This window comes from Pleurodeles waltl, unplaced genomic scaffold (genome assembly GCF_031143425.1).
Source record: "Pleurodeles waltl isolate 20211129_DDA unplaced genomic scaffold, aPleWal1.hap1.20221129 scaffold_56, whole genome shotgun sequence".
Classification (NCBI taxonomy): Eukaryota; Metazoa; Chordata; class Amphibia; order Caudata; family Salamandridae; genus Pleurodeles; species Pleurodeles waltl.
This window is the reverse complement of record NW_027150269.1, coordinates 969,595-991,621: the sequence shown is the minus strand read 5'-3', so window position 1 is coordinate 991,621 and position 22,027 is coordinate 969,595. Positions and strand designations below refer to the sequence as shown.

At 45.5% G+C, this 22,027-nt stretch overlaps 1 long non-coding RNA gene across 1 annotated transcript; it reads right to left on the bottom strand.

The window, feature by feature from the left end:
• Positions 1–19,373: 19,373 nt before the first annotated feature.
• LOC138278741 (uncharacterized) lies at positions 19,374–20,048 on the bottom strand. Its single transcript, XR_011200825.1, has 3 exons — positions 19,944–20,048; positions 19,503–19,591; positions 19,374–19,402 (listed from the first exon to the last, which is right to left on the bottom strand). It is a non-coding gene; the product is annotated as an uncharacterized lncRNA (long non-coding RNA).
• Positions 20,049–22,027: the final 1,979 nt, after the last annotated feature.

The following is a 22,027-nucleotide window of genomic DNA, read 5'->3' as shown; positions in this document are numbered from 1 at the left end:
GACCTTAGTAGGTCAGTATTATGATGTAATAATACACGGCAAGGAGTTAGTAATAGGATGAGATACGCACTATCCTCGCGTAACCCGGGGCTCAGCTACACTCATTACCTATCCTACGATTAATAGAGAGACGTTTGGCATAATGGCTCCTAACATGATAATGTGATAAGATGCCAGGATATGTTATGTTGATCAACCTAATATGTCATTGAACAGTTGTAAGGCGAGATGAGACGAGGCAGTGTTATAGTTGAAAAGAAATGCTCAGGAAGTATTATATTATACTGTATATTGGTATCTTTATGTACCCATGCATACGCGAGAACTATAATACTCTGTTTGAGCTCTCTCCCCCCCTCCTCTGCCCTGCCCCCCCCCCTCCCCTCGCCAGCCGGTCTCGGTCTTTCTGTCTGCCCAGTCCCTACTTTAATTTACGACCCTATCTCATGAACTCCTAAACACCCTACGATACCATACAACATCAAGTACTAGGCACAACATCCTAAACACCATACCCCATCAACACCCGACACCCCCTCCCTCCTCTCCAGCGCCGCTCAGGTACTATAGTTATTAACCGATCATTACTTCTGCCAATATACGCTTTAGTTATATAACTAATACACTAGCCACTAACCACCGATGAACAGACCCACTTCCCGATACATAAACATAAGCACTGCTGTGTGCCCCCCCCCCACCCCTCCTTATCACCGACATATCGATAACTGGCTGTCTGCTGTTTCCCCCCTTCGCCCCCCCCGATCGAGACCGCCCGACGGCACGAGAGCTCCGAGAGAAATCGGTCCCGCCGTTTACAGACCTAACGAACGAAGGAGGTTGGACTCCTAACCTCCCTCATCCCTACCCTTCTCCACTTCTTCCCCCAAATTGCACGCTCTCTTGCTATACTCTCAATCTCAACTTCAGCACACGCATCCATCCCTTCCCCCCCTTCTCCCTCTTTTCTTCTCCCTCTCATTTCTCCTTGCCTTCTTTTTCCCTCATATTTCCCCTCCATCTGGCTCTCGTCCTACTTATATTACCTCTCTTCCTTCACCCTCTCCTCTCTCTTCTCTTTCTTCTCCAGAGGATTCCCTTGGCCTCCACCAGCTACTAACCCCCGTATAAAATAAAATAAAATAAAACACCGTATCATATCGAAACACAACTCCCACTCTAACTACTAAGTCAATATCTCCCACAGGGTGCTTACTTACTCACAATTATCCAATATGTCGAAGCCCCACCCTCAAGCGACGCGACCATTACGCATACTCTCTTGGAATGTACACGGCATGACGAGCTATGTTAAGCGGAAAAAGATACTGTCCTATTTTCAATCCAAAAAAACAGATATAGCTCTGATTCAAGAGACACACCTTGACACTCTGGAATCCAGTAAACTTAAACGGGATTGGGTAGGGAGGGTTGCCTTCAGCTGCCGTCCAACGAGTCAGGAATCTGGAAGTAACGGACCCCGCAAATGTGGAGTGGCGATACTAGTGCGTAAATCCCTCCCGGTCACTATCATTAAAACCTGGAATGATACGGAAGGAAGGTATATATTTGCTAAATTAAAACTAGGGGACACTGTTTTATGCGTGGGATCCGTTTACGCACCAACCGGCCCAAAACGCCCATTCCTTCTACAGCTAAATCGCCTCCTGACAGAAATCGGAACTACTCGATACATAATCGGGGGAGATTGGAATGTCGTCCAAGACGCCATAATGGATAGGACAGGCCCTGTCGATGTATGTAACAATCACGACAGAGCGCTTCTGACAGACCTGACCACTGACGTCGGTCTGGTGGACTGCTGGAGAATACAACACCCGAAAGATAAGGAATATACTTTCTTATCCACCGTCCATGGCACCCAATCGCGTCTGGATTATTTCTTAGTATCACACACTGTAATCCCTCATATACAAGACACCTGTATCCTAGACAGTGGGCTCTCAGATCACTCCCCAATACTAATCCGGATCCAGGTGGGACTCTCCTTCTCTGGTCGTAAACCATGGCGATTGGCTGTACACAGATATCGCTCTCCACAAGGGAAGGAACAATTAAAAGCTCATGTAACCACATACATGGCCGAGAATTCAGGCACTGTATCCTCAAAAAGGATCCTATGGGCGGCAGCAAAAGCAACCCTAAGAGGGAATATGATGCGAGATGCAGCACTGGCCAACAAAGACAGAATAGCCCGCCAAACCACCTTAGAGACCACGATACGGGACCTCACTAAGCAATATACCGCCCAACCATCCCCTAGGCTGCGACACGCCTTAGAACAGGCCCGCATGGCACACAATGAACTCTATACATCTCAGGCGGAATACGCACTGCAAAAATTGCGAGGCCGCCATTACGAACAAGGGGAAAAAGCAGGTCGCCTCCTAGCGGCGCAGCTCCGACAAAGAGAGGCAGCCTCTGCCATTGCGGCCATAACATCTTCTTCAGGAGCAGTGCTAACTCGCCCACAAGACATTGTAAACGAGTTCGCCAAGTACTACCGACATTTGTACACTCCTGAAACAACGACAGATCAAACACAAATGGAGACATTCCTTGCCGCGGCCAATCTACCCCGTCTGTCTGAGGCAGGCAGGGCCCTCTTGGACGGTAACATAAGCAAAGAAGAGATAACCCAAGTTATAACAAGCCTCCCCTACCATAAATCACCAGGAGAGGACGGATTCCCTGCGGAATTCTATAAATGGGCTGGGGAGGAGGCAATAACCGCAGTACATGAAGCACTGACGGAAGCATGTCAAGAAGGCTCCCTGGGCGCTCTATCCAATAAAGCCACGATTGTCATCTTGCCTAAGCCAGGGAGAGACCCCCTTCTTTGCGGCAGTTACCGTCCTATCTCCCTTTTGAATGGGGATGTCAAATTCCTAGCCAGTGTTCTAGCAGCGCGGCTCCGCAAGGTGATACCATCGTTGATTCACAATACCCAAGTAGGATTTGTACCAGGCCGTACCTCCAGAAATCATATGCGAACTCTTTGCCATACACTGTTAGAATCCATACAATTACCTGACGAAGCCCTAGCCCTGTCCCTAGACGCGGAGAAAGCATTCGACCGCATTGAGTGGCCCTACCTATTCACAACCATGAAGCATTTTGGCCTGGGGGAACAATTTATCTCTAAAGTACGTTTATTATATGACCACCCCACAGCACAGGTTAACTGTGGGGGCATCATGTCAGACCCATTCCCTATCGGAAGGGGCACACGCCAGGGATGCCCCTTGTCGCCACTTCTATTTTTATTGGCCATGGAACCCCTAGCTGCCACCATACGAAATTCTCACCAAATAAAAGGGATCCATATCACCGGGGGCATATACAAAATATATCTCTACGCAGACGACATTCTGTTAACAATGTCCGATCTAGAAACCTCTCTCCCAGCACTACTTTCCACTATAGAAGACTTTGCATCCCTATCAGGATATCGGGTAAACTGGGATAAAAGTGAGGCACTACCATTATCCCGCATAACGACGAGGGCAGCGATACATGGCCTTCAATTCAAATGGACCCCGACCCGCCTTAAATATTTAGTAACGTTTATTAACAGAGGTCTAGAACATATGGTCAGGGACAACATAGACCCCCTTATATCTAAAATGAAACAAGACTTTGCCAAATGGTCCCTACTAGGCCTGTCCATGTGGGGCAGGACACAGGCGGTCAGAATGGTCACCTTACCACGCTTCACATACGTGTTAGGCATGATTCCCCTACAGATACCTCTTTCCTCACTCCGATTAATAGACGCATCCATAAGGGCCTTCGTCTGGGGCTCTTCACGCCCAAGACTGAAACCTGCAATAATACTGGCACGACGGCTCTACGGAGGATTAGGACTACCCTTGGTAGAACAATACTCTCTGGCCCTACAACTCTCACAGCTAATATATACGCTTCCGGATATAGCCGATCCACCGCAATGGGTGATCACAGAGAAACTCCTATATGGACAGTATACGGAGATGGGAGGAACATACGCCGACCACGTTCCCTTAACTAACCCCATCCTCAAGGCTACAAACACAGCGTGGTGCAGAGCCCATCGACTACTAGGAGTACACCCCTCCCTGCATACTCAGGCTCCCATAGCAGGGAATAAAAGCATTAAAATAGGAGGGACTATTCTCAGATGGCCCCAATGGTCCGACGCAGGTATTCACAATATATCTCACATAATAGATGGAGATAGCTTCCGCACATTCGCCTCCCTCCAGGAAGAATTCGGTATCCAAAGTAACCAGGAGTGGCGATATCTACAGCTCAAACACTGTATGCGGAGAACATTAGGAACCCCCCCGTGGCTGCTCAAAACCTCACCCATCGTCACCTATCTTCAGAAATGGGGCCGACAAAAAGGCGTCTTGGCTGGCCTCTATGCCGAATTAACTAACCACCTTTACTCTCAGCCTTTACTTAAACGACTACGCTTAAAGTGGCAGGACATACTAGAGATAACCTACACGGACGAAGAATGGCCAGACATACTAGAAGCCCTCGACAGGGGCGTACGTGAAGCACGCCTGAAATTTTGCCTATTTAAAATCCTTCAGGGATGGTACTGGACCCCCGTTAAACTCTTCAGGGCAGGGTTGATACCTCACGCGAACTGTTGGAGATGCACAGAGCCATATTGCGACCAACTTCATATTTTATGCCACTGCCCCACGGTACAGTCACTATGGGACGCGGTACGCCTCGCCTTATCGGACTTCATACAGATACCAAAACCGACCCCACCAGCATTTATCATTCTACATGACATTCGCCCGTATCCCTCCCTATCGCGGGCACATAAACGATTAATCCACACGGCGCTAGCCACGGCCAAAATATGCATACTCCGGCACTGGAGATCTAGCATTGCCCCCACACCCATGGAATGGATGACGGCCATGTATCAAACGGCTACCCATGAACGAGTGATTTATAACCTACAGGACCAAGCAGAACAGTTTGAGGAGGTCTGGCGCCCATTCTTGAATCGACCATGAAGCGGCTGGTGGATGACCAACGGATGATCAATGTTCAATGATCAATGATTAGGGAATATTAATTACCAATCACCCTCTGAGAATCCTAGACTCCGGAAACACATTTAATCTCCTATTGCCCCCTCTCTCTCTCCCTAGCTACGCTATCCTCTCTTCTCTCTCTCTTTTTTCTCTCTCTCTATCAATCCACAGGCCTCTAATTTTGTCACATGCCCGAGACCCTGAACTACCCAACATAGTAATACAAGTCGCTTCCTAACACAAACAAGGACTGAGAAATCAACTCATATAAGATGTAGACACTCTCTAACTGACCTTACCATACCTATCATACATATTATCTACCCCTAGATAATAACTTGCTACAGACGGAGAAGTACAGAACGATCTACTCTTAGGCCTGAACAAGCTAGTCTCAGGATACAAAGACCCCCTGCCTACCTCGAGTCTCTTCATTCTACATTCCCCCGCGATTATCCTTCCTCTTTCTCCCTCTTTCTTTCCCTTCTCTCCCCCTCCCCATTTCATATGACTATTTTGCCTCTCCCCTATACCAAGACCAACCCCTCCTACACAACCCTATCCTCGCTCCCCCTCCCCTTACCACCCCCCTCACCTGTTTTCCACTCTTCTTCAAAATAAGGGTACACAACTCAACTATGCCACTGGAAATTTTTACTTACCTGACAGTACATGTATATATGCTTACAATGGAAATAATTGTGGTAAACGAACAAAAACAATGTGTTGAAAGCTAAACAGTTTGTTTATATGCTGTATGTACCGCCTTATATATTCTTAATAAAACTTTTGAAACTTAAAAAAAAAAAAAAAAAAAAAAAAAGAAAACAGTGCAAACAATGTATAGTTACAATAGGATGCAATGGGGAAACATAGGGATAGGGGCAACACAAACCATATACTCCAAAAGTGGAATGCGAACCACGAATGGACCCCAAACCTATGTGACCTTGTAGAGGGTCGCTGGGACTATTAGAAAATAGTGAGAGTTAGAAAAATAACCCTCCCCAAGACCCTGAAAAGTGAGTGCAAAGTGCACTAAAGTTCCCCTAAGGACAAAGAAGTCGTGTTAGAGGAATAATGCAGGAAAGACACAAACCAACAATGCAACAACGCTGTATTTCCAATCTGGAGTACCTGTGGAACAAGGGGACCAAGTCCAAAAGTCACAAGCAAGTCGGAGATGGGCAGATGCCCTGGAAATGCCAGCTGCGGGTGCAAAGAAGCTTCTACTGGACAGAAGAAGCAGAGGTTTCTGCAGGAACTAAAATGGCTAGAGACTTCCTCTTTGGAGGATGGATCCCGCTTGCCGTGGAGAGTCGTGCAGAAGTGTTTTGCCGCCGAAAGAACGCCAACAAGCCTTGCTAGCTGCAAATCGTGCGGTTAAAGTTTTTGGACGCTGCTGTGGCCCTGGAGGGACCAGGAGATCGCAAATTGGACCACGAGAGAGAGGGGACGTTCAGCAAGACAAGGAGCCCTCTCAGCAGCAGGTAGCACCCGGAGAAGTGCCAGAAACAGGCACTACAATGATGCGTGAAACGGTGCTCACCCGAAGTCGCACAAAGGAGTCCCACGTCGCCGGAGACCAACTTAGAAAGTCGTGCAATGCAGGTTAGAGTGCCGTGGACCCAGGCTTGGCTGTGCACAAAGGATTTCCGCCGGAAGTGCACAGGGGCCGGAGTAGCTGCAAAAGTCGCGGTTCCCAGCAATGCAGCCCAGCGAGGTGAGGCAAGGACTTACCTCCACCAAACTTGGACTGAAGAGTCACTGGACTGTGGGGGTCACTTGGACAGAGTCGCTGGATTCGAGGGACCTCGCTCGTCATGCTGAGAGGAGACCCAAGGGACCGGTAATGCAGCTTTTTGGTGACTGCGGTTGCAGGGGGAAGATTCCGTCGACCCACGGGAGATTTCTTCGGAGCTTCTGGTGCAGAGAGGAGGCAGACTACCCCCACAGCATGCACAAACAGGAAAACAGTCGAGAAGGCGGCAGGATCAGCGTTACAGAGTTGCAGTAGTCGTCTTTGCTACTATGTTGCAGGTTTGCAGGCTTCCAGCGCGGTCAGCAGTCGATTCCTTGGCAGAAGGTGAAGAGAGAGATGCAGAGGAACTCGGATGAGCTCTTGCATTCGTTATCTAAAGTTTCCCCAGAGACAGAGACCCTAAATATCCAGAAAAGAGGGTTTGGCTACCTAGGAGAGAGGATAGGCTACTAACACCTGAAGGAGCCTATCAGAAGGAGTCTCTGACGTCACCTGGTGGCACTGGCCACTCAGAGCAGTCCAGTGTGCCAGCAGCACCTCTGTTTCCAAGATGGCAGAGGTCTGGAGCACACTGGAGGAGCTCTGGACACCTCCCAGGGGAGGTGCAGGTCAGGGGAGTGGTCACTCCCCTTTCCTTTGTCCAGTTTCGCGCCAGAGCAGGGCTAAGGGGTCCCTGAACCGGTGTAGACTGGCTTATGCAGAAATGGGCACCAAAAGTGCCCATGAAAGCATTTCCAGAGGCTGGGGGAGGCTACTCCTCCCCTGCCTTCACACCATTTTCCAAAGGGAGAGGGTGTAACACCCTCTCTCAGAGGAAGTCCTTTGTTCTGCCATCCTGGGACAAGCCTGGCTTGACCCCAGGGGGGCAGAAACCTGTCTGAGGGGTTGGCAGCAGCAGCAGCTGCAGTGAAACCCCAGGAAAGGCAGTTTGGCAGTACCAGGGTCTGTGCTACAGACCACTGGGATCATGGGATTGTGCCAACTATGCCAGGATGGCATAGAGGGGGCAATTCCATGATCATGGACATGTTACATGGCCATATTAGGAGTTACCATTGTGAAGCTACATATAGGTAGTGACCTATATGTAGTGCACGCGTGTAATGGTGTCTCCAGCACTCACAAAGTCGGGGAATTTGCCCTGAACAATGTGGGGGCACCTTGGCTAGTGCCAGGGTGCCCTCATACTAAGTAACTTTGCACCTAACCTTTACCAGGTAAAGGTTAGACATATAGGTGACTTATAAGTTACTTAAGTGCAGTGTAAAATGGCTGTGAAATAACGTGGATGTTATTTCACTCAGGCTGCAGTGGCAGGCCTGTGTAAGAATTGTCAGAGCTCCCTATGGGTGGCAAAAGAAATTCTGCAGCCCATAGGGATCTCCTGGAACCCCAATACCCTGGGTACCTCAGTACCATATACTAGGGAATTATAAGGGTGTTCCAGTAAGCCAATGTAAATTGGTAAAATTAGTCACTAGCCTGTTAGTGACAATTTGAAAGAAATGAGAGAGCATAACCACTGAGGTTCTGATTAGCAGAGCCTCAGTGAGACAGTTAGTCACTACACAGGTAACACATTCAGGCACACTTATGAGCACTGGGGCCCTGGTGAACAGGGTCCCAGTGACACATACAACTAAAACAATATATATACAGTGAAAAATGGGGGTAACATGCCAGGCAAGATGGTACTTTCCTACAGTTTGGAGTAAGGGTTGCCGGCAGACCAATGAGACAGTGGATAAAGCATGTAAGGGAAATGGACATAGTGGGATGGTGGAGGCCTGCAGTTATATTTCTTCCTTTTACTTGTGTTCTTCTATGCCCAGATGTGTCATTACACTATGGTGGTTACCTCTTTGGGGCCTAATCTGCATTGGCCATTGATGTATTTCTTAATGTATTTATGTTCTCACTACAGTTGTGAGAGAGATTTTGTTTTGTTTTTAATGGCATGAATGTATGTCAAATTTAAGCCAGTTTTTGCTTGCATTTGCCTTTTAGTAGCTAGGTAGTGGTGGCTACAGGAGTCCAGGCCCATGTAGCCAGGTGTTTGTGTTTGTTCTCAACCACCTTCTTTTTCATGTGATTGACTACTATTTTATGTGGGTCTGTGTTTGTGTAGGTGTGTGTGTGTGTGCGTGTGGGTGTGTAAATGTGCGTGGGCAGGAGATGGAGGGGGGTGGGGGACAACTCTGGGGATAGTGCCTCCCGCCATGTTTTTCTTGGCGGTACACTTGCTACGAAAACCATGGCGGTAGGAGGGGTCATAATCCCGAGGGTGGGATTGTGACGGCTGCCTGGCTGGCGACCTAAGTCTCCAGCCCAGCGGTCGTTACCACCCTGGCAGACGGAGTGGTACATTGGCGGTTTGGCTTGGGCCAAACCGCCAATGTCATAATTTGGGAAAAGGTACCGCCAGCCTGTTGGCAGTACCTTTCCCCAAATTACCGCCGACCGTTATTTTGTACTGTCAAAACTTGTAAAAAATATGATAAATCAGCAAAAACTGTAATTCTTTCCCCTTAGACATAAACTCAAGTTACCAAATTTAAGAGGATTTCATGTGTATTTTAGACCGGCCTAAAGTAACTGTTACTGCTTAATAGAGCAAACATAGGAAACTGATGCATTAAGTATAAGAATCCATTTCCATTTAACTGAAAATCTCAGTGACCAGCTCTTGGCCGTTACACATTTTCCCCCAAGAAAGGTGGCAAATTTAACCATGGAATAATATGTAGTGTATTTCAAAGTGGCATTTGCAACCAATATAGATATTGGAATAGTCAGCCACGGATGAGAGCTTTCTGTATTCTTTCCTTAGCAAAGAGACCACTGTTGGGATGGGAATGTACCCTGCATGGTGTAAATCATGATCTTGCCCAGCGTGCCTAACTGCAAGTATTTGGTCTCATGTTTTCAGATTTTGTGGCACATTCTAATGATATTTAAGTGTGTGTTGAAGGCCTTTGTTTATTCTTGCCTTGTGAATGGTCCTGGATCTGTCCTGTTCCCAGAGGGATGCACCAGGCAGACCCTAAGTAGTAACAAAAAGGCTATTGCCCTTATTCCTGGTTTACATATTTAGTACGGTATTCGTAGTATTCTATGGGGCATACTTAAGAGCGCCTAGCACCAATCCAATGTCACATAAGTGTCATTTTTTACACTAATGTGGCATTAGAAGGCCAAAAACGCCGGCCATATTTACAAAGTGGCGCAAGGCATGTATTGCGCCACTTTGTAACTCTTTGAAATCCTGTGCATCTGTGAATTTGCAGGTATGCTAGAGGAGGTTGATATACATTGCTTGAGTGCCTCAGTGTATCATGGTGACATGAGCATGTGGGATCTGATAAAGCAGTCAGCCTTGGGAAGATCTTCCTCCAAACATTTTGCATTCTCCCCTATTATTTATGCTGAGTTCATTTTTGTTGGCTTTCAGACTCTGTGCACTTTACACCTGTTAACCAGTGCTAAAGTGTTTGTGCTTACTCCCCAAAATATTTTATAAAGGAACAAGGGTCCCTTAGATAAAAGGACTATAGATTTAAATACCTTATAGAATTACAATGAAGTCTATGGAAAACGTGCAATAAACCGGTATACTTATTCCAAACTAAAGTAAGAAATCAGTGTAGTCAGAAAACAAAAATGTCTAGGAAACCATAAATCATAATTGCTCAGTGTAGGAGGCTGGACTAGCTTGTAGTGAGTACCAAGGGGTACTTACACCTTGCACCAGGCAGGCCCAGGTATCCCTTATTAGTGTAGAGTGGTGTCTAGCAGCTTAGGCTGATAGAAAAGGTAGCTTAGCAGAGCAGCTTAGGCTGAACTAGGAGACGAGTGAAGCTCCTACAGTACCACTAGTGTCACTTGCACAATATCATAAGAAAACACATACACAGATATACTAAAAATAAAGGTACTTTATTTTTATGACAAGATGCCAAAGTATCTCAGTGAGTACCCTCAGTATGAGGATAGCAAATATACACAAGATATATGTACACAACACAAAAATATGCAGAAATAGCAAAAGAAAACAGTGCAAACAATGTATAGTCACAATAGGATGCAATAGGGGCACATAGGAATAGGGGCAACACAAACCATATACTCTAGAAGTGGAATGCGAACCACGAATGGACCCCAAACCTATGTGACCTTGTAGAGGGTCGACTGGGACTGTAAGAAAACAGTGAGGGTTAGAAAAATTGCCCACCCCAAGACCCTGAAAAGTGAGTGCAAAGTGCACTGAAGTTCCCCAAAGAGCACAGAAGTCGTGATAGGGGAATTCTGCAGGAAAGACCAACACCAGCAATGCAACAACAATGGATTTCCAGACGAGAGTACCTGTGGAACAAGGGGACCAAGTCCAAAAGTCACGATCAAGTCGTGAGTGGGCAGATGCCCAGGAAATGCCAGCTGTGGGTGCAAAGAAGCTGCCAACTGTCGCGCCGCATGGTGCGGCGCGAGCCGAATGTTCGGCACAAGCCGGGCGTTCGGCTGGGGCCGCACAGCGCGTTTCTAAAATGCGGCGCGCCCCCAGCCTTTCATGCACTTTTCGAGGCCCCAGGCATTGCATGGGGCCTCGCTCTGTCGTTTTCCACCGCCTTGCTGGGGTCTCCTGACCCCTCTTACCTGTTCTTCTTTCTTCTTTCTTGTCCTCTTTCTTTTCTTCTTTCTGGGGTCTTTTTGTTGTACTTTTTTTTATGTCTTCTTCCCTTCCCAGGTTACCTTTCTCTTCCCAGCATTCATTGTTCCCTATTCTCTATGGTTTCTATTCTGTTTTGTTCTATGTACCTCTCCCTGTCTAATATGGTGTCCCTTTACTTCCTGTGGGTCACTTCCTGTCTTTTGGTATATAAGGGCTGTGTTTTCTTCATTTCCTTGCGCTGCAACACTTTCTGCTCAGATAGTGTCTTCGCTCCTGATTTCCTCGCCTTTCTGGTTCTGGATTTCATCGCTCTGTGTTTCCTGAATTTTGTTCTTTTTGATTCCTGCTTTTTGTTCTTGTTTTTCAGGAGTCCTCCTGTTAGAGGTTTTTTCCCCTTTTGTTCTAAGGGTTTTTTTCCCTCTGGCGCTATTTTCTGAAGTTCACGGTCTGTTCTTGGCGTCTCCATCACCTACAGCACCGTGGCTACCAGAAAGAGTCGCCCCTTTTTGGGCCAAAGCCGAACATCGAAGATCCACGCCACTAGACCTGCAGATTCCAGGCGCAAGCAGCACATGAGTCGTGACAGATTGCAGCGCCCAACCATTCCGACGTCCTCAAACACCATGGATAATACAGTGGCGGCTGCTGCAGATTCTGATCAATCTCTTTTGACCACGATTCAGCAACAAGCTCAGGAATTGCAACAACTACGCAATGAAAATGCTGCGTTACGACATGCTTTGGCTCTCCGCACTAGTGATGTTCCGACTATCTCCGCTTCTACCCCTCGTTTCTCCGGCGAACCAACCAAGCTTCGTGAGTTCCTGGATGCATTAACGGTGTACTTCGCCTTCCGACCAACCCAATTCTCCCACGACAGGACCAAGGTGGGTTATCTCATCAGTGCCTTATCCGGTCCAGCCTTGGCCTGGGCAACCCCGATGGTGTCATCCAATGACCCAGTTTTGTCGGACTATTCCACCTTTGTGAGTCGCTTCAAACAAATGTTCAGTCGACCTGGATTGGAAGCCTCTGCAGAAGAAGCCTTATGCGACATTCACCAAGGCTCACAAGATGTTCTGCAATATATAACCCGTTTTCGTCAGCTAGCAGCAGAGACCACTTGGGTGGAACGTACTCTGGTAACGATATTTCGCAGAGGACTCAAAGAAGAAATAAAGGATGAACTAGTACATTCTACCAGAGTGGAAGATCTTCGTGGCCTGATGGATCAAGCACTGTCCATCGAATATCGTCTTCAGGAACGGAGATCGGAGAAGAGAAGGAGTAGAGGGTTCTCCCAGCCAAGTACCTCACTAGCTGGTCTGCAGCGTTCTGAGGAACCTTGCCCTCCTGCTAGAGACGTCGAAGGGGAACCCATGCAGGTAGATACTACCCGAGGTCCGCTCTCCGCCAGCGAGCGAGAAGACAGACGCAAGAAAGGGTTGTGCCTGTACTGTGGTTCTGCTGGTCACATAATTCGAAACTGTCCTGTACGTCAGCCCAGGCCATCGGGAAACGCCACTTCCCGTCCTCTGTAAGAAGGGAGGGGACGGGATCTACAGCTATACCTTCCATCAGCTCCTTTAATGACAATACAACCTCCTTGTTCATTTTTCCTGTCTTGTTGCAACTTCCTGACGGTCGTCAAGAAGAGACTATGGCATTACTAGATTGTGGTGCTAGTGGAATATACATGGACCAGACGTGGGCTGCTACTCACCAAGTTCCTACACAATCTAAAGAAGTTGCCGAGCAGGTGCACACCGTGGATGGATCCTTATTATCCTCTGGTCCAGTGGACACCACTACCCTGATGTTAAGTTTACAGATCGGAAACCATCAAGAACACATCTCTTTTGATCTTATCACGTCCCCCAACCATACCATTATTCTTGGAATTCCGTGGTTCATCAGACATAATCCATATGTGAACTGGGTAACCCGGACAGTTTCCTTGTCTTCGCAATTTTGTCATGAAAACTGTTTTGCTTCCGACAAGTATTGGTCACCGAAAAGATCTATAGTCACTGAAAGTATTACTGGTTCTTCCATTAATACAGTCCAAGGAGTCCCTGAACACTATTTGGAGTTTCAAGATGTGTTCCAAAAACCATCCAAACCTGTGTTACCTCCACATCGAGACTACGATTGTGCTATTCCCTTAGAACCTGGCACAATCGTTCCTTTTGGGAGGATGTATTCCCTCACGGAACCTGAAAAAGAAGTTCTAAAAGAATATCTGGATGACAATGTCCAGAGTGGTCTTATAGTTCCCTCATCTTCTCCAGCCGGGGCTCCTCTCTTTTTTGTACCCAAGAAGACAAAGGATCTTCGTCCTTGCCTGGACTTTCGAGGTCTGAATAAGATAACCATTAAAGACCGTTATCCTTTGCCTCTCATCAGGGACATTCTAGAAGCAGTTAGAGGGGCTCAACGTTTTACTAAACTTGATCTGCGAGGAGTCTATCACCTTTTACGCATAAAAGAAGGAGATGAGTGGAAGACAGCTTTCAGGACCCCATTTGGTCACTTTGAATACAGAGTTATGCCGTTTGGTCTCACTAATGCCCCCGCAATCTTCCAGAGATTTATGGATTCGGTGTTTTCTGACCTTCTGAACCAGACAGTGGTCATTTACCTAGATGATATTCTGATTTATTCCAGAGATCCTGAACTCCATTCGTCCCATGTGAAACAAGTCCTTCAAAGACTCCGGGCACATCAACTATTTTGCAAACCAGAAAAATGTGAGTTCGACAAGACGGAGGTTAAATACCTGGGTTATCATTTAAGTTCCACCGGCATAGCTATGGACCAAGAAAAAGTACAAGCCATTCTAGACTGGCCTTCTCCTTCTTCTATTAAAGAAGCACAATGTTTTTTAGGATTAGCAAACTTTTATCAGCAGTTTATATTGGACTTTGCAAAACAAACTAGCCACATAACACATACCTTAAAGAAGGAGAATTTAACGAAAGGGTTTATCTGGACTGAGGCGGCTGAAACAGCCTTTCAAGGTTTAAAGAAAGCTTTCACACAAGCTCCCATCTTACGGCATCCAGATACCAACAAACAATTTATTGTTGTCACCGACGCTTCTGAAAGAGCCATCGGAGCTGTCTTACTCCAACAACAAGAGGATGATGGTCTTGAACATCCTGTTTTCTATTTGTCTCATATCCTCTCTACAGCAGAACAACATTACTCTGTACTTGAACGGGAATTATTGGCTTTGAAAACAGCCTGCCTAGAGTGGAGACAGTTTCTGATGGGTTCCAAAGAGCCTTTTGAGGTTAGAACAGACCACCGTAACCTACAATGTTTACGAAATTTTGTGTGCCAGAATAGTCGCCAGGCTCGTTGGGCCTTTTTCTTCAGTCAGTATGATTTTTACGTCACCTATATTCCTGGATCTCAAAACATTCTGGCTGATGCTCTGTCTCGTCGTTATCCAGATTGTACTCCTTCCCCATCTCAGTATCTACTGGAACCTAGTAAGATCATTGGAGTGGCTCAATCTTTTCTGGAGGAAGTACAACTGGAATACACCAAACTATTGGACCACGAAGTAGAGAACCTAAGACCTTTGTTGAATAAGAGACAAGGATTCCATTATTATCAGAACTTGATATTCCTCCCTACTGACAGAGTGAAAGAAAAAGCATTACAAATGTGCCATGATTCACCGGTGGCTGGTCATAGAGGCATCAAGGCCACACAAGAACTTCTCTCACGGTTTTTCTGGTGGCCTACCTGGAAGCAGGATGTTGAAAGATATGTTCAGGCTTGTCCTATTTGTGCTCAAGTCAAGATTCCCCGTACCAGACCTGCAGGATTGCTACAGCCCTTGCCTGTTCCGCCAGCTCCATGGCACACCATCTCTACCGATTTCATGTGTTCGCTCCCACCTTCAGCAGGAAACCGGGTTATCATGGTCACTGTGGATTCCTTTACAAAGATGGCTCATTTCACTGCCCTAAAAAGGCTGCCTACATCTCAAGAACTAAGCCAGATATTTATTGATCATATCTTCTGCCTTCATGGACTTCCACATACCATTATATCTGATAGAGGACCCCAGTACATTTCCCGGTTTTGGAGGTATTTCTGTAAGACACTCAGTATCAACAGAGCCCTGTCATCGGGGTTCCATCCACAGACCAATGGACAGACCGAGCGTCTGAACCAAGGACTAGAGCAATACCTTCGCTGTTTTTGCAATTCAACCCAAAGCAACTGGAACACTTATCTCCCTATTGCTGAATTTTCCTACAATAATACTGTCCACAGTGCTTCCAAGGTCACTCCTTTTTTCTGCTCTTATGGTTTTCATCCTATTTCCTTTCCTACTTCTCCTCCATCCACCTCTCCTTTGCCCGCTATTACTCACCTCTCCAAACGACTTTTACAGATCCATAGACTAATTCGATCCAATCTGTTACAAACCAAAAGATATATGAAGAAGGCTGCAGACAAGAAACGTGGAACCACTCCAGACTATCACCCGCAAGATAAAGTCTGGCTCTCATCCAAATTCCTACCCTCACGTCTTTCTCTGAACAAGTTCACACCTCGTTACTACGGACCTTTCCGTATTCTTCAGCTGATCAATCCTGTCACTGTCCGTCTTCGCTTACCTCATACTTGGAAGATTCATCCCGTCTTTCATGTTTCCCAGCTCAAACCTTACGTACCTGACCCTTTCTCTCGCCAGTTTCCTTGTCCTCCTCCTGTGTTGGTGAACGATGTTCCTGAATATGAGGTACAGGAAATCTGTGACTCTCGTCTATTTCACAGACGGCTTCAATATCTGATTCATTGGAAGGGTTATCCTCTCAGTGAATGCTCTTGGGAAGATGCATCTTCTGTTCACGCTCCTCTCCTGATTCAACGCTTTCACCGTTTATTTCCTCTCAAACCTGGGCCTTCGGGAGGGGGACCTACTGTCGCGCCGCGTGGTGCGGCGCGAGCCAAATGTTCGGCACAAGCCAGGCGTTCGGCTGGGGCCGCACAGCGCGTTTCTAAAATGCGGCGCGCCCCCAGCCTTTCATGCACTTTTCGAGGCCCCAGGCATTGCATGGGGCCTCGCTCTGTCGTTTTCCACCGCCTTGCTGGGGTCTCCTGACCCCTCTTACCTGTTCTTCTTTCTTCTTTCTTGTCCTCTTTCTTTTCTTCTTTCTGGGGTCTTTTTGTTGTACTTTTTTTTATGTCTTCTTCCCTTCCCAGGTTACCTTTCTCTTCCCAGCATTCATTGTTCCCTATTCTCTATGGTTTCTATTCTGTTTTGTTCTATGTACCTCTCCCTGTCTAATATGGTGTCCCTTTACTTCCTGTGGGTCACTTCCTGTCTTTTGGTATATAAGGGCTGTGTTTTCTTCATTTCCTTGCGCTGCAACACTTTCTGCTCAGATAGTGTCTTCGCTCCTGATTTCCTCGCCTTTCTGGTTCTGGATTTCATCGCTCTGTGTTTCCTGAATTTTGTTCTTTTTGATTCCTGCTTTTTGTTCTTGTTTTTCAGGAGTCCTCCTGTTAGAGGTTTTTTCCACTTTTGTTCTAAGGGTTTTTTTCCCTCTGGCGCTATATTCTGAAGGCCACGGTCTGTTCTTGGCGTCTCCATCACCTACAGCACCGTGGCTACCAGAAAGAGTCGCCCCTTTTTGGGCCAAAGCCGAACATCGAAGATCCACGCCACTAGACCTGCAGATTCCAGGCGCAAGCAGCACGTGAGTCGTGACACCACCGGACGGTAGAAGCTGTGGATTCTGCAAGAACAACAAGGGCTAGAAACTTCTCCTTCGGAGGATGTATGTCGCATGTCGTGTAGAGTCATGCAGAAGTGTTTTCTTTTAGAAAGACCGCAAACAAGCCTTGCTAGCTGCAAGGGTCGTGGTTAGGGTTTTTGGATGCTGCTGTGGCCCAGGAGAGACCAGGATGTCGCCAATTGCGTGAGGAGACAGAGGGGGCATCCAGCAAGACAAGGAGCCCACTCAGAAGCAAGCAGCACCCGGAGAAGTGCCGGAACAGACACTACGAAGTGGAGTGAAAAGGTGCTCACCCGAAGTTGCACAAGAGAGTCCCACGCCGCCGGAGGACAACTCAGGAGGTCGTGCAATGCAGGTTAGAGTGTCATGGACCCAGGCTTGGCTGTGCAGAAAGGAAATCCTGGAAAAGTGCACAGGAGCCGGAGTAGCTGCAAAACACGCGGTTCTCAGCAATGCAGTCTAGCGTGGGGAGGCAAGGACTTACCTCCACCAAACTTGAACTGAAGAGTGACTGGACTGTGGGAGTCACTTGGACAGAGTTGCTGAGTTCAAGGGACTTCGCTCGTCGTGCTGAGAGGAGACCCAGAGGACCAGTGATGCAGTTCTTTGGTGCCTGCGGTTGCAGGGGGAAGATTCCGTCGACCCACGGGAGATTTCTTCAGAGCTTCTAGTGCAGAGAGGAGGCAGACTACCCCCACAGCATGCACCACCAGGAAAACAGTCGAGAAGGCGGCAGGATCAGCGTTACAAGGTCGCAGTAGTAGTCTTTGCTACTTTGTTGCAGTTTTGCAGGCTTCCAGCACGGTCAGCAGTCGATTCCTTGGCAGAAGGTGAAGAGAGAGATGCAGAGGAACTCTGATGAGCTCTTGCATTCGTTATCTAAGGAATCCCCCAAAGCAGAGACGCTAAATAGCCAAAAAAGAGGGTTTGGCTACTTTGGAGAGAGGATAGGCTAGCAACACCTGAAGGAGCCTATCAGAAGGAGTCTCTGACGTCACCTGCTGGCACTGGACACTCAGAGCAGTCCAGTGTGCCAGCAGCACCTCTGTTTCCAAGATGGCAGAGGTCTGGAGCACACCGGAGGAGCTCTGGGCACCTCCCAGGGGAGGTGCAGATCAGGGGAGTGGTCACTCCCCTTTCCTTTGTCCAGTTTCGCGCCAGAGCAGGGCTGAGGGATCCCTGAACCGGTGCAGACTGGCTTATGAAGAGATTGGACAAACAATTCAGTGGGGCACATCAACAATCAATGTCTAAACTATTATATTATCAAAATGAGATGACATGAGAGAATCTAGTATGATCAAACTAAATTGCTAATTGATAAATCTTCCTTTTCTGAAAAAAACAATAACTAACCAAAGAGAAAAACCATGTACTCATATAAAACTAACCAAACAGAAATGTCCATGCAAATAGAGAATTTTAATACAAAAGAATATATCATATTATACACATAGACATATAAACATATATACACAACATGTAGAAAAAGGATGAAAAGCCATCAGCCTACACATAAACATATAAACATATATACACAAAATGTAGAAAAAGAATGAAAAGCCATCAGCCGACACGTGTTTCGTCCTGACTGGACTTCTTCAAGGCTGAGAGAATCACAACATATAACAATCAATTACAACAAATATATATATACAATATATACAAATATTAAAATAAATACACATCCAATATTTTATCCTTTCCCTTTCCAAAATACAAAAAACTGATAAATTCTTTGGTCAATTAAGTACACAAGCTCTTAAAAATGCATATTATTTATACTATTTCTCTTGGTTTGAAGCTAAACAAGAAACTTCAGAGAAAAGGAAGAAAACCACCACCACAACCTCAGTGGTGAAGTGTTTATTTGAAGTATCCAACAATATATTTCCCATGTCCCCAAGAATAGGTCTGTTGAAGCCACAGCGATAGTTAGCCATGCAACATGCAAGCCCAAGTGTAAATGAATTTCTTTTTCGTTGGCATTCGATCAATTTATGTCTAAAATTTATTTTCTTTCAAACGTAAACTACTTTTAGCCCAGAATAACCCCTCATTATATAATGGTGAGGAAAAAGAGTCTAATAAATATATACCTTTATTTGCTTCTATGTCCGTATAATCATATACCATTTATCATCCTCTATAAAGAAGGAGGGGGAACGTGATAATTTAGTTACTCCCATTTCACTTGGCAAAATTTAGGGAATGCCAATAAAGTGTACTATAGTGCAATTACTGACCTGTTTTAATCATAATCAGTCACTTCCTTGCTGTCTTCAAAATGAATCTAAATTACAGGAACCGTAAACCTCATGTATTGAGGAACCAACTGAAATATAAATAATTACAATAAATCCAATGTCCTCCCTAAAAGGAACTCAATTCCTATGTGATCATCTTTTATACCAATGTCTCCACACTATCCTGGTAATGGAGCCAGCATTCTAATAGTGCTCCGTTTTTCATTGAATTCGCAAATCTCATGTATTGAGGAACCAATTGAAATACAAATAATTACAATAAATCCAATTTCCTCCCTAAAAGGACCTCAATTCCTATATAATCATTTTTTATACCAATGTCTCCACACTATCCTGGTAATGGAGCCAGCATTCTAATAATGCTCCATTTTTCATTGAATTACATAGAATACATTTCCCAAACTTCTACCATACACTTACCTATATGCCTCTCTCTCTGTTCTTAAATCTCGTCCCTGTTCTATTTCCCGATGTATCTCGGCGAGAGCATCGAGGGCCTCTGTACCTCGTCTCACTCTCCCCGACTTTTCCAAAGGAAGTGTACATCCCTCGCCGGCATTTTGCGCGCCACATTAGTACTCAAACCGAGTTCATTAGCACTAACAGCGGACAGAAGCTTACCCATAGAACCACGGCGGCCATTTTGAAGTGGTTCCTATTGAGTAAAAACTAACACAAAGTCAGGACGAAATATCGTCTATATCGTATGTAGACATTCTAAGACGACGATTTCAATACTTCAAATCCTTCGCCGTTATTTTAAACACCGCGTTAGCACTTAAACATAATTCATTAACCGGAAAAAAAAGGAAAAAGCACCTGCCTATGCAACCGCGGCGGCCATTTTGAAGTGGTTCATGTTTTGTAAATATTACCCCCCAATAAAGACAAATTGTCACCTATTTGCCAACCAAAGAAATACATTTTCAACCACCCAATATCATGATGGTAAAGTAATTTCTACCCCCAATATGTACACAAATGTCACCTCAGTGAACATATAGAGTGAAGTCGTAACCGGTCTTCCCAACATATAGAAAATTCAAATGAGAAGGGAAAGAACCCTCCCTATCTTTCAAGGACACGAAATAGAAAAGATATTGACAAAGTTAGTGACTCATATCATTTGTGTGTTGTTCTACATTCATAGTATGCCAAATGGATATATTCAGAGGAAATGGTACAACTCATCATCCAAATTCATGCCCATTTCAATCGTTCTTAATTTGATAATCCATTTTGCTTCATTTTTACGCAAGTCCAATGTTCTGTTGCCACCCCTAGCGTTCACCGGGATTTGATTTATACCCATATATTTTATTAATGGAACCTCAGTTACTGGATGTTTATCTTTAACATGCCGTACTAGCGGTGATGCTATGTCATAATTTCTTAGGGCTCTGATATGTTCTTGAATACGTTCCTTCAAGGGCCTTATTGTGCTGCCCACATATATCTGGCCACATATGCATTCCAATATGTATACCACAAATTTCGTATTGCAGTTAATAAAAGTGGAGATTTTATATTTGTCACTACCATTGTAGCTGAATTCAGTTGTTTTATGCAATGCCATACTGCACATATTACAATTACCACACCTATAGAAACCCGCAATTTTATTCGGAAGCCATGTTGTTTTACTTTCCATTAGAGGTGGTAAGAAACTTTTACAGACTTCATTTCTGATAGTTTTACCTCTTTTATGAATCATTTTAGGTTTCTTAGGAAGTAAAGCAGCCAGTGTTTCATCTGTCTGTAGAACATTCCAATGTTTACATAGAATGTGATATATATTGTGACTGTTTTGGCTATATGCCGTACAAAAACTCATTGCTCTGTATGGTGAACTGTCTCGCATCTTTGTCTTTTGACCCAGTAGGGTGGTTCTACATGTTTGATCAATCTTTTTCCTTGCTGTTTTGATGACACGCTTGGAATAGCCTCTCTGTGTGAATCTATCTTCCAATTTATTTAGTTCTATGTTGCATACATTGGGATCGCTGCAATTTCTTTTCAATCTGGTCATTTCCCCAAATGGGATGGCTGAAATTTGACTTTTAGGATGCGCACTTTCTGCATGTAATACCGAATTGCAGGCTGTTGGTTTGCGGTAAACTTTCGTATGAATCTTATTATCTGTGACGGATATCTCTAGATCTAAAAAACAGACTTTGTTCTTGCTGAATTCATACGTCATTTTAATATTGAAGATATTACAATTGATGTATTCATAGAATTCCTTTAATAGTTGTTCCGATCCAGTCCAGATCATTAAAACATCATCAATATATCTTCCCCAGAAGAAAATGTTGTCGGTAAATACAGAGGGGCCCTTCTTCCAAACATGTATTGCTTCAAAGAAGCCCATATATATATTCGCATATGAAGGAGAGAACCGTGAACCCATAGCTACTCCTTGTGCTTGCTTGAACCACTGCCCCTCATGTAAAAATACATTGTTTTCCAATGTAAATTCAATCATACATAATATCATATCAGTA